The sequence below is a fragment of the Lonchura striata genome, chromosome 1, assembly GCF_050655825.1.
Source record: "Lonchura striata isolate lonStrDom1 chromosome 1, ASM5065582v1, whole genome shotgun sequence".
Lineage (NCBI taxonomy): Eukaryota > Metazoa > Chordata > Aves > Passeriformes > Estrildidae > Lonchura > Lonchura striata.
The window spans coordinates 55,780,010-55,793,869 of record NC_140703.1 but is presented as its reverse complement, the minus strand read 5'-3'; positions in this window follow the sequence as shown (position 1 = coordinate 55,793,869).

The following is a 13,860-nucleotide window of genomic DNA, read 5'->3' as shown; positions in this document are numbered from 1 at the left end:
CTCTTAAAGTATCATCACTCTTTCTTCTATATCTTTTAAGCTATTTAAATGAGACCAATTTAGCTCTCTTTAGTAACAAGAATAGATGAAATAGATGCAAATGGTATAGAATTGGATATATGCAACCAATGCTTAAATTGAGTCCAAAATTTAATTTATATATATCTCTTCTGTTAAGATCATCTGGCTACAATAAATATGATCAGTTTAAATAATTAATTACCTCATTATAAAATATTTAATTTCTTTTAATTTAATTTATCATACATTTTATACTTTACATTTTTCCTTATTATATTTATTCATTAGTTATTTTCAATTCATGCTTTGTCTCCTATGTATTGAATTCAATTGTATTTATTTATTTTATATAATTATCAAAACCTTAATACTTTGAAAAAATAAAAATGAGAGATTGAAAGAAAGGCAAATTACTTGGATATGAATACTGGTTTTCCCAGCCAAGTTGAGTTGTGTTAACTTGCATGCGTCTTAAAAAAAAAAAAACATTTGGAACATCCCAAATAAATAAAAAAACCCACTCACAACAAAATCCTATAAATACTAAATACATGAAATTACAGAAAAATTTGACATCTGACACCTTAACCTGAAATACAGGGAGCACACAGATGACTCTTGTGACTCTTGTATCTGCTTACTCTTCTGGTGACCTGTTTTTTGTATTTAAAATCAAGTGTAATTAGTCACCTTTTTTTTAATTAATGAAAAATATTAATTTCCATACTTGTGCCTCAGGCCATTGACTTTCATGCTAAGTCTGTTCTTCTGGAAACGTTATAGGTTTTCTGCCCAAAATCCACAAAAGAAGATCAACAACTTCAAATACACTAAAATGTCTTAGCACTCTAATATGTCCAGGAAAATAGAATCTATCACTGAAGTGTTTTAAAAAACCTATAGCACTTAGAAATCTTCCCACATGACTTTCTAAAAATTGATAACACTCAAAGTATAACAAATATATTGGCAATCATGAAACTAACTATTGAACAGATTTTTCTGAATTTTTTTTTTTTTTAGTAATTTGTACTTTGTCATGATTGTCTGCACAAATAAAGCTGCTTAATTGTTACAAGACTTTTGAGAATAGGATTTAGACTTTCATTTTCACATCCTGGTCTCATGAGAAGCCCATGGAAGTTCAATTTCAACATAATTTGAATATATTTATGAGGTAAAATCCTGGCTCTACTGACTTCAAAGATGACAGAATTTCACCTGGAGCCTTCTCAAGTGATTTAATTCTGTCCAGTGCTTTTTTGGCAGTAACATAGCATATTTAGCCAAGACCCTGTAAGTAGAGCACAGAAATCTCAAAGAAAGATAGCATTTCAGTGATTATTTGCAGCTGTTTTGCAAAGTCTCTATAGAAAGCATCCATATAACAAGACTTTCACATTAACATTTTCCCAGTCAACATCCTAATGCATCCTCCAAAGCAGCCATGGATTAATGCTATTTCTTCCCTGAAGAAGAAATAGCATTAATGTAGAAGATCACCCTTATTTTTTTCTGTATCTTTCACAAACCTTATTTTATTTTTTCTAGTAAAATTATTTGCTTAGTAAATTCTTCATAGCATTGCAATTAACCATGTAAGTAATTGTACTTGGTGATATTACAAAGAAATATTGAAAGTTGCCAACTGGCCATGTTCTAAAACTCAAGGTGTGCATGTTGCTTAAATGGAATTAACTTTTTAATCTCCAAGGCAGATTGAGATGACATTGAAAACCCATGTTCAGTTAAAAAGGTTGTTCATAGTTTGCTTAACTTATGTAGAAATTGAAAACTTGTTTTTAGTTTACAGCATATTACTTAATACTGGTCAGCTTCCATCTCTCACCAATCACTCCCATACATTAATGAGCTCATGACAGGATATAGTGGATACAATTCTAAATTTGTGGTATTCAGGATGTTAAGCAAGATTATGGAATTCATTATACCTGACCTTAAAAATTATAAAAAATCTTAGGTTTTTATGTATATACTGTATAGCCATACTTCTAATATGTTTAGAAGAGAAATCAAAAAACAGAAATCAGAAAACAAAGAAAATACTGTTTTAAGTTAAAAGCAAGTTTCCCTCAAACACTATTTACAGAAATAGTAAGGTAGAAGGGGCTGTGCTAATAATTATGGATCAAAGGCAAATACTTTTATTTCTGGTTTACTGTAAGAAGACTATCATCTGCTAATTTTCTAAAAAAATTAGTGAAAAAAGTTCTCACCTGTCCATTTCATCTTTGATCTTTATCTGGAGGGATAAACCAATGCTTCCTTAAGGCTGAACATATCAACAAATTATTTTTTGGTTCTTGGAGCTAGTTTAAATTTCCTCTGGAAGTTGTTATCTAAAAAATTGTAACACCAGTCCAAATAATTTATGATATATTCATAATTCTGCTTAGAAGAAGGCAAGGATGAAACACAGCAATTATTATGCATTTTCCCAAGGGTATTGTTGCAGCTTAATTCTAGTAAAGGGAATGTCTGAAGCCTTTATTTCTTTGCTAGATGTGTCACTTACTTCTGATGAACATTCAGATTGTCACAAAGTTTAAGTTAATATTTTTTGCGTATAAATGTAGGTATTTGAATCCACCTCCAGACAGAGAATGTAATGACAAGCTAATAGGTGACCTGGCATAGCAGCACATTTTCATTTTGAAGGAAACAAAATTTACTGTTAGTTAGTTCTATCAATGCTGTTTTTCAAAGTACTTCTCATTTTGATTAAAGAAAATATTTTCACAAGGTCTGGGAGTAACAGTAGCATTCTGTTCTAACAAGGATCAAAAATGTTGGCATTTAATTCTGCTCCTCTTAGTTCCATATACTTCTAACACAACAAAATGGTTTTATGAATACAGGGTGATTCCAAATGGTAGTCCAAATTTTAGGCTTGATTCAGTAATCTAGACACAAATATATACTGTCATGCCTTTACCTTGTCAGAGACATCTACATAGAATAGAAAAATGAGGTGCAAGTCCATGAAGACCATGGTAGGTTATAAGAGTAAATGTCCTGATCTGACTATATAAAAAATTAAAACATGTATTTAGCATCCTTTTAAGTGCAATTGAACATTGTTACCCTTATTCCACAGCCTGTGGACAGATGAATTGGATTCAGTATGCTGTCTGACATTCAGTCTTCACTCCAGAAGAGCACAGGCTGTCCATAGCCATGTCACGGCTGCCGTTTGTACATGCACAATGGAGATGTCATACATTGCTCCAGGTGCCATTAGATGTCTGTGTATGTGCAGCTGGATACTCTTGGAGGTGCTTCAGATTTAATGGCAGAAGCTTTCTTGTCAGGTCAACCACACTTTCCAACCTATCACTCCGTTGACTACACCACCACTGACTTTAATGGGAGACAAGGAAACTCCCTCCCATAGAAGCGTAAGGGTTTTAGTCATTTAACCATACGTAGATGTCATAATTCAAGACTGCAGTCGGAGGTCCACCACCTGCCTTCTGGCTGCCAGACCGAGAAGACACGAATCTCCCAAGATTATTACATTAACCTCAGTTGTGTTGGAATGCCTTTCATGAGTGCTGAGGTCTCCTTAGCTGATCTCATGCAGTACTAGGCACAGTTTTCAAAAAGCATTTAGAAAATGCCCTCAGGCACATGGTATGATTCTTGGGGTTATCCTGTGCTAGGCCAGGAATTGGACTCAATCAGGGTCCCTTCCAACTCAGAGTATTTTATGATTTTTTTTGTGTGCAACTAAATTGATTGCTACAGTGAGATTAATTTAAGTGACTGAACCTATTAGCAGTATACAATTTGCACTTTATTCTATTCGCTTAAATCCTAACTTCAGCTTCTTTTTTTACTAGACAGAAGAGTATTTAGAAGAATTTCAGGCAATGTTCAAGCCATACCTATATTTAATGCTGTTTAGATTTAGTACTGTAACATACACCTTCCTCTGAGAAAACTGTATTGCAATAGAATAAGGAATAAAGATACTCTTAAAACAACTTTATTAAAATTTAAAAACTGTTTATATTTATATTATTTTGAAAAAAAAAAAAACAAAAAACAAAAAACCTTATTATCTGTAATCACACAAAGTTAATGTGAACTGTTTTTTTTTTTGATGATTATAATAAGGAGCACAACAACTTAGCAACAAATAAGCAATGGCCGTAGGAAGCCTGTATGGATGAGCAGGGAGATTCTGATTAAATTCAGACCTAGAAAGAAACATGCAAGAGATGAAAGCATGGACAGATGACCCAGCACGAATAGAAATATTGTGAACATCATGGGATGAGTTTAGTGATTTTAGGAAAACCAAAGGCCATCTGGAGTTGAATCTGATGAGAGATGTGAAAGTCAACAAGAAAGGATTCTAAAGTATATAATCAAGTATATATATTTATATATTCATATATAAATACAACAAGAAAGACTAGGGAAAATATGAAATATGAAATATAGCAGAGGAGACCTGGTGACAAAAATAATTGAAAAGAACCAACTACTCAATGCATTCTTCAAGTTGGTCTTTACTGGTAAAGCCAATCTTCAGGAATCTCAGGTCCCTGTAGCCAAAAGAATGGTCTGGAACAAAGTGGACTTGCCCTTTTTGTAGGAGGATGACTTTGGGGAACATTTAAACAAATTTTACTAATGAAACCCACAAGCACTGAGAGAACTGGCTTTCTTGACAGTGAAGTGGACTAAAACTAGAAGAATTTCCAGGCTCAGAAAATAGTGATGAGCTGTATAAAGAGCAGCTGAAACCCTGTCACCAATGTTGTAGCCCAGGGGTTGGTACCAGCTTCAATACTTCAAGTATTTTATTTACATTGTGAAATCATAATGAATTTTTGCATCAAAATAATTATTGTAAAATGAAGAAACATTATGTAAGGAATTTTGATAATGCTATTATAAAAACATGTGTTCTGAAAATTCTGCTTATCAGTCCTGAAAATGGTCAGACATCATTAAAATGATTTTCAAAATAAACTGTTTATATACTTACCATTTACTATTTAAAAAATCATACCAAGTAACTTAACTAATAACTATCAGCTGATGCATATAGGGGAAAATTCACATCATACTATGTATTTGAAAAAACTCACTACATATTTTGTGTATGTTAAGTTCTGTACAATGGTCTGCCTGTAGAAGACAATCATGTTTTATTTATGGTTTAAAGCTCAGTGTAAGAAAGCAAATACTAGTATTTTGATGCATTGCAACAATGTTTTCAAGGTATTTAAAATTACTTTCCTTCAATAATTCAAACATGAGATCTCATCCCTTTACTTTTTTTAGAGATGTATTATGTTGAGTCTGAAACTGAACAGTGCTGCACCTGAAAGCCAGAGCATAACCTTCTTAGTTTTTGACATCTTTATAAGCACAACTGTTTTCACTGGAGAGAGGAAAAAAAAGTTTTCTTTGAGTAGAAAAGGCAGATTTTGTTTTATTTGTTCCTGGCTCTCATGGGTAAAGCAGTGAATGGACTGAGGTTTGTGGCACAGTTTCCTAAGCATATATTCCTCTAAGGATATAGATATAAGCCTTTTTCAAGTCCAATCCCAATGGAAAAATATGTCATAGGGTATTAGAAACAACTGGCTATTGTTCATACTTGTTTTTCAAAATAACACAGAATCAAAACTCAACACAACCACAGAAATGCAGTAAGTTTAAAGGTCAGACATATTTTTTTTCTTTTTCCTCCTGATAATATCTAACTTTTTTAAAATATGGAACGTCAATGTATTTTGACATTTAACCTCTTCTGATTTACCCAGATAAAGAACAACTTCATCAAGATCAATAGTCCTACTATTTTAGAATCTGAAACATATTATACCCCATAAAGATATTCAAATAAATACATTGGGCACCAATAATTAAACACACATTATAACAATTTATAAGAACACATTGTAGAAGGCAAGAAGAGTAATTTTTATGAAAAATAAAGTGTTTACTTTCACAGTCAATCTTACAATCACAGCACTGTGTGTTCTGCTAGCCTGACAGTGGAAAGAACTCACTGATTTGTTCAGATCTGGCAGCTCTTACAAGAACTTTGTGCTGCTTCCACAACGAAAATATCATGAATGCAGGTTCCAGTTTCTACCAGATTGCTTGTGAACAAGGAAATGAGGCACATACCTGTACCTGACTTGTACTTTCTAAAATTAAGTGATAGCTTCCTAAAAGAAAGAGAAAAACAAATCAAATCCATAGGATACCAGCTGCATTTCAAGGCAGTGTGCAATTTTGGTGCCTAGTGCTATTTCTATTATATTTCACAAATGTTAAGTACTTAGCATTTTATCTCAGCTTCACCAGAAACTAAGGCAGATAAGTTAATGACTTGGCAATAATTGATAGAGTGACAGATATATGGCTTGAGTGCAGAAATTTACTTTGTGTAATCTTATAAATCATGCTGTTTATATGCTATTTAGATGCCGGTAGACCTCAGAAAGGCATGGTGCTCAGATAGATGTGGCTGTAACACTGGATTTTTATCAGGTTTAATTCCGAAACCTTGCCTCCAAATTCTATGAGCTGATCCGGGGGACCTCCAAAAGCCAAGTCACTCTTTGTCAGTTGTTGTGATAGACCCTGAAGAACAGATCAAGAGAAGTGTGGAAGAAAGAGCATGAGGAGGAAAGTGAGACTGCTGTCTGATCTTCATAGAAGACAGATTTTGAACAGTGGTGTTAATCTGTATGTCCAGATTTTCTTACATAAAAGGTGAGATAGGATGAAATTTATCTTGACATTTCTAGGTCCTCAAAATTAATCACACACAAGAAGGGAAAAGAAAAATAAGAGGAAGAGGAAGAGGAGACCAGACCAGACCAGACCAGAGAGAAAGAAAACAACATAAAGGCCACATTAGTAGCACAGTATTTCTCTTTACTATATCAATAATGTGCATGGATGTTGTTACTAGGTGAGTGGGTTAATTTGTAATATAAGAAGAGAGAATTTTCTGATATGTTGTCTTAAGGGAAAAAGTAAGCAGAATTTGAATCTCATTTTTTTCCCTGCATATGGCTGCAAGAGTACTGTGATATCATTTAATGAATTAGATTTCCAAATAAGATTACAGCTTCTTTAACCTAACAATTGTTGGTTAAGTAGAAAAAGGACATATATGCTGAGTTCCAAATCATTCTCTCAGAAAAGCAAAATGCAAGCTGCCATGTAAATATCTCAGCCAGTGGCTTAATAGCAACAAATTGTGTTACTTCTCAAGGCCAGAAAAGCATTTTCTATAAAATTTGGGTACTGATCATATAATATATGGTTTTATTTCCTCCTGCACAGCAAAATTATTTCTGTTCATCACAATTACCTATATACTAATGAGTCTCATTCTAAACAGTTAAAATTAAAAAAAAAAAAAAAACCAACTAACTTTTCATTGCATTTTCTATAAAGTTTATACAATTTTTGTTTTAAGGTCAAGCACAAGAGTGTTTCCAGAGGGGGAAAAACTTTGGAAAGAGAGCATGAAATGTCAAATGCTATTTTAGGAATCAGTCTCTATGCTCAAACTTTATGATTTATATTTAATGTTTTTGTCTGTAATTTCTAGTTTCTAGATGCCTAATGTCTTCCCTGAATTTGAAGCATATTCTACATTTTACATCTGTGAAATTAGTGGAGAAAGATAGATGAGGCTTCTACTCCTTAATTGGAATTACATAATTCTTCTTTGTTTGAACTGATTTGTGTCTAAAATGAGGAATCTATTCATTCTTCAGTTAATTTTCACTCAGTGGCAAATAAGATCTGGGCATGGAAACAGAGTTAACAGATAGATATACAATAAAATTACGGAACTGTAGAATAATTTGGGGTGGAAGGAACATTTGAAGGTCAAGTTTTCCAATCTCTGAGGAATGGGCAGTGATATCTTCCACTTGATCTAGTTCCTCAGAGCCCTGTTCTGCATGACCTTGAATATTTCCAGGGACGGGATGTCCACAACTTACCTGCACAACCTGTTCCAGTTTCTCACCATACTTATTAAAAAACTCTTACTCATGTCTAAACAAAATTAAGACACTTTTAGTTTAAAACCATTTCCTCTTGTCCTGTTGCAATAGGTCCTGCTACAAAGTTTGGTCCCATCTTTCTTATAAGAACTCTTTAAGTCCCAAAATTCCTCAGCAAGGTTTGTCTGGAGCTTTCTATTCTCCAGAGTGAACAACCACAACCTTTACACCTGTAGCCTTTACACCTACAGCTCTCCAGTCATCTTCAGGGACTTCCTCTGTACCCACTCTAACAATCCATCTAAATGCTGAGGTTCCCAGACCTGGATGCAATACTCCATACAGGCATCTTATGAAAATGAAATAGAAGGGCAGAGTCACTTCTATCAATTTGATGGCCACTCTTCTTTTGATGCAGTCCAGAATGCAGTTGGCTTTCTGGGCTGCAAATGCACATGGCCAGCTCATGTCCAGCCAGCCTTTCTGACCAGTACTCTCAAGTCATTCTTGGCAGGGCCACTCTCAATCCATTCATCCCCCAGCTTGAATTGGTACCTGGGGTTTCCCTGAATCAAGTGTAAAACCTTGGAGTTGGCCTCGCTGAACCTCATGATGTTCCCATGAACTCACTGCTCAAGCTTTTCAGATGTCCCTGGATGACATCCCTTCTTTCCAGTGTGTCAGCTGCACCACACAACTTGGTGTACTCTACAAACTTGCTGAGGGTGTGCTTAATCCCTTTGTCATTGACAAAACCATTAAATAGTACTGATTTTCCATGCAGACCCCTGAGGGGTACCGCTTGTCACCAATCTCCATCAGAACAAAGCTGGAAATTTATTTTCTACACAATTTTCAAAAATCACAGAATAGCCAAAGTTGGAAAGAACCTTTGGATGATACCTAATCCAACTACCTTTCTCAAGGAGGGGTGCCTAAATCTGGTTGCCCCGGATAATTTCCGGACTCTGTTCAAATATATTGGTGGAAGAATAATCCATGACCCAGGCAACTTCTGCTAAGTGGCACAGTGAAAATGTGTTTTCTGATATTTTGATGTAACCTTCTTTGTTTCAGTTTGCACCCATTACCTCTTGTCCTGTCACTGGTCACTACTGGAAAGAACTTGACTTTGCCCTCTACATATCTTTTCTTCAGGTATTTATGCACACTGAAAATATTCCCCCTGGACCTTCTCTCTATGCTGAACAGTCCCAGTTCTCTCATGTTTTTCTCATAGGTGAGATATTGCAGTCACTTCATCATCCTTGTGACTCTTTGACATTTCATCTGCACTAAGGAGCCCAAAACTGGACACAGAAATCCAGCTGTGGCCTCTGCTGGACTGAGTAGAGGGGAAGGATCAAGCCACTTTGACCTTCTGCCTCAGTCCTCTTAAAGCAGCCCTCTAACCTTGGTGGCAATGGCACATGGCTGACACACGTTCAACTTACGGTCCACCAGTACTGCCATGCTTTTTCCTGCCAAGCTTCTCTCCAGCTGGGCTGTCCCCTGCACATGCTGTGCTGAAGTCACTCCTCCCCATATGCAGGACTTTGCAATTCCAGGGTACACTGTACCAAGAACATAGCCTCCTAATTTGTGATTCTAGGATATTTGAATCGTGAGCACAAAAACAAGTATGCAAAGAAACCCCTGCCTCTCCTTCAGAAGTGACTGAAGTTGAAATCTGATCACTTCAAATTACTTCAGCTGCTTTTTTTGTGCAACCAATATTGAATCTGAGTTCAAATCTGGAATGTAGAGATGTAGATTTCGGCATTACATATAAAAGTTAATATGAGAAAGGTGTTTTAAATTCTCACTGTATTCAATGAGCATCTAGGTGTGAATTCAGTTGTTTAAGCTTAGGAACAGGTGGAACATTGTATGACTTATTGTGTTCCATCCACGCTTAGGTGATTAACCAAAAGAGTACATGTCAGCTGTTAAGCCTGCATCCTACCTGCCAGATTTTGTGGATATTTCAAGCACCTAGGAAGTTGAAATAGCACTTGGTATTTGTGTTTAGGCAACCAAAACACTCTTTATATATACACTGTTTATAATAGGGCCTTAGACACATGGCTTGCCGGTTAAACCTATATTAGGTTTAATTTGACATGACTAAAGCATAATTAATGTGCTAATGAATGTGATATGTTAATGACAATTAGTATGAATTAGTGCATGAACTCTTCGAGGCAGTCTTTGGAAGCTATTTACAAGAGGGGGTTGCTGAGATTGTGAATTTATTCTAGATTCCATGAACAGAACCCCTAAACTAAAATATTCTCCATGTCTACTTCAGAAAAGTGCTTATGAAATGCTACAAAAATATTATATCTATAAATTGGCTGAAATATTAAAGAGGTAGTTGTTCTTCCACTCAAGTCAATGTGTAAGTTCATGAAGCTTAATGTAAGTGCATCAAATTAAACATCCTGCAGTGTGCTCAAGTGACTTCTCTTCACAAAACTGCACATCTAAACACTGGAAGTTGGCTTTCAGCCCCCTTTGAAATTCTGGCTGACTGAATTTCACATCCTTGCTTCAGCTGTTTAATAAAACATATGGACACATTGTTCCACAAGATAAAATCTGGTTTACAACTGAATTCCCAAGAAATATTTTTTATAAGTGTCTGGGGGAGAGTAAAATGAGACAGTAGCTGAATGAGTGACAAGAGTTCACCACTTGTCTCTTTTACTTGAGGATCTTTTATCATCTCCCCACAGCAGGACTACAAATGTTTCTGTTCTTTTCACAGAGACTTTTATTTTTCTATCTGCTTTTACTGCCTTTAAATTACAACACTAGATGGCTAAGGAAAACTAAAAAAAAAAATCTAGAAAATCCCAGTAGGAAAGATCAGTGAGTACTATTCTCAGTCAGTAGGGGTATCTTAAAGTACATTGTCTGTTCATGGCAACTAACCATTCCCAAGAGTGCTGCTTGACTGTGTGCAGGAACTATCCCTCCGAGGCACATGAGCTTTACAGTCATTCTGCTGGACCAAGTGTTTTTACCTGTCTAAGGAATGTAGAGAAGATCAGAGTAAAGTGCTGAAGATTTTGTCCACAAATACTGTGAAAGTTCAAATCACCAATATGACCTTTCAGAATCACAGAATATGCTGAGCTGGAAAGTAACCACAAGGATCATTGAGTCCAACTCTTTAGTGAGTCTCTGTCAATCTGCTGGCCAAGTATAGCAGTTAAATGATCAACAGAGTGGCATTGCCTGTTATAGGATGGAAGGCTCCATCTTTCAACTGCATAAAAGACACTGCCATCTATGAGCAGCTAAAAATCCCATGCAATCTAAGATTCATTCAGTGAATTCAGACCTACTTCTCTCTTGATGTGTATGATATATGTTGTTGAGGGTGCTGCCTGCATTTGATTTGCAAAGTCTGACTCTCTCAAGACATTAGTCCACTGGTAAATAAATTGGTATCTAGCAGTACTACACCATCATTTTGAACACTTAGTTCTTACTCTACTCCTAATCTCCCCAAAGACTGTTTTTCTTTAAGAACCTGCTGGTTCTTAGTTTAAATGTGCATTTAAACTAAGATTGTACTAGGTGTTGTGAGGGCAACCTTGGAGCGTACATTCCTGCCAAAGAAAATGTCAGGAGCATTTTTCACTTCTGGTCATAGGGGAAAGAATGCATCTGTTCTTCCACATTGTAATGGAAAACCATAGTCAAGCTGCACTCTTTGCTCATTGCTTGGAAAAAAAAGACAATTGTTCATCTTTTCAGGCCTTCATTATGGTACATTCCCTAGATATTCAAAGGCCAGAAATAGATGGGAGAACGCATGAGATAAGATTACTTTATTTTTTGTATCATAACTAACCACCAATATTTTTTATTTCACCTCATGACCAACAATCTAAAAATAACCAAATTCTTTAATATGCATTTTTTCCCCTCTTTTTAAGCCTCTTGCTGTTTTTAGAGTTTTTTTTCCCTGTCTTTGCCTCTAATGTTGAGAGACAGGTACCAGAATGTGCTGGTGGCTCTTTAACTAATAGCAAGAAATCATTAATTACAATTGCTGTAATACAATCTTACACCAAAAAGTAGTAAATTTTAACTATTCAGTGTATTTCTTTAATTTTCAATGTCTTGAATTGAAAGAAAAAACCCAGACCACAGAGCAAACAGAAAATCAAAATGACATTAAGTCTTTATCACTTTACTGTGCTTCTCTCTTAGGTGGAGGGGGAACCTTTGCTGTCTCAGTAATCACAAAATTACAAAATGGCTGAGATTGGAAGGGATCTTTAAATGCAAACCTGGTCCAGCCATAGCACTCAAGCAGAGCCACCTAGAGCTGGTAGCCCAGGACCATGTCCAGACATCTTGTAAATATCTCCAAGGATTGAGACTCCACACCCTACCTGGGCAACCCAAGTTCAGCTGCCCTCATAGTGAAAAAGTGTCTCCTGATGATCAAATGAAACCTTCTTTTTTTTCCAGTTGTGCCCATTGCCTCACCTATTTACATATTTTTTATCCTGTCCTAACCTAGGTAAGGGTATGCCTTTTCAATGCTTGCAAATGTATATATTATGTACTTAGTATTACTCCTTTTTGGAATGTTATCTTATGCAATTTCAAGCTAACTGGGTCAATAAGTAAAGACATTCCTTGAAAGAATAGTCTTAGTAAAAATTCATTTGGTTATAACTACTTGCATTTGGAAACCCACTGAATATCACTAATGCTTTTGTCTTAAAATACTAAGTGTTGAAAAGTAAGCATGCCTGCCTTATAATTGCATGCATTGACATTACCTTTGCTCTAGCAAACTCCTAGGCAGATAAAATGGACTTCACTATTCTGAATTCTAGCAAAATAGACTCCAGTGGTATTTCACCCATTATGTTGCTGCTAGCTGTGACATGAAGGAGAATACTTCTTCTTTTACTAAAAAACAGTGGAAATTTTGCAGCTAATTTCAATAAAGCTTACACAGAAGCATAAATTCGATCTGGAAACTTCTAACATGCATTTCTATTATTCACTCAAAAACAACAGAGATCAGTGAAAACATAAACTTCTGTAAGGCAAAGAAGAGAGGAGCTTACCTAATTAAGTTGCAAAGAGATCTTGCATTAAAAGATATTGATGTTAACTAAATTTAAATAATTTAAAAAATGTCAAATTTGGGGAGAAGGTGTTGATAATTACAGGTGGGTAATATATTCTGCTATTTCTATAATAAATGGAATTCTGGAAAAAAAAAAAAAAAGACAGCTGTCAGGCAAGGTTGTAGACTTTTCATTCCTTTGTTTTAGTCTGTAATTTCTAGTTTCTAGATGCCTAATATCTTCCCTGAATTTGGAGCATATCCTACATTTTACATCTCTGAGATCAGTGTAGAAAGATAGATGGGGCACTGATCTTATAATTAAAAAAAAAATTATATATATATATATATATTCCTTTAATAGCATTTATTTCCTGTGCATGTACGAGAAGAGATCTGTGGGTCTCTGGCATCCCTAGTGAGCATCTTTGCTCTAAAGAAACACTAATGAGCTATCTACTGAATCAGTAAATCTGATTGTTCATGCAAAATGGATTGTTCATGCAAATTGATTACGGTAAGGAAGTTACTTCTATTTCTGCTGTATGAATGACAGCAGATATAAAAGGATAATACTAAATACTCCATACAAGAAACTATGGTACAATCTCACTGCAATTGAGATTGAGAACAATGTAAAATATAACTATATCACTTTCCTGAATATTAAGTTATCTGATATTTTTCATTATTCTAATTTTACTTTTTGGAAGAAAT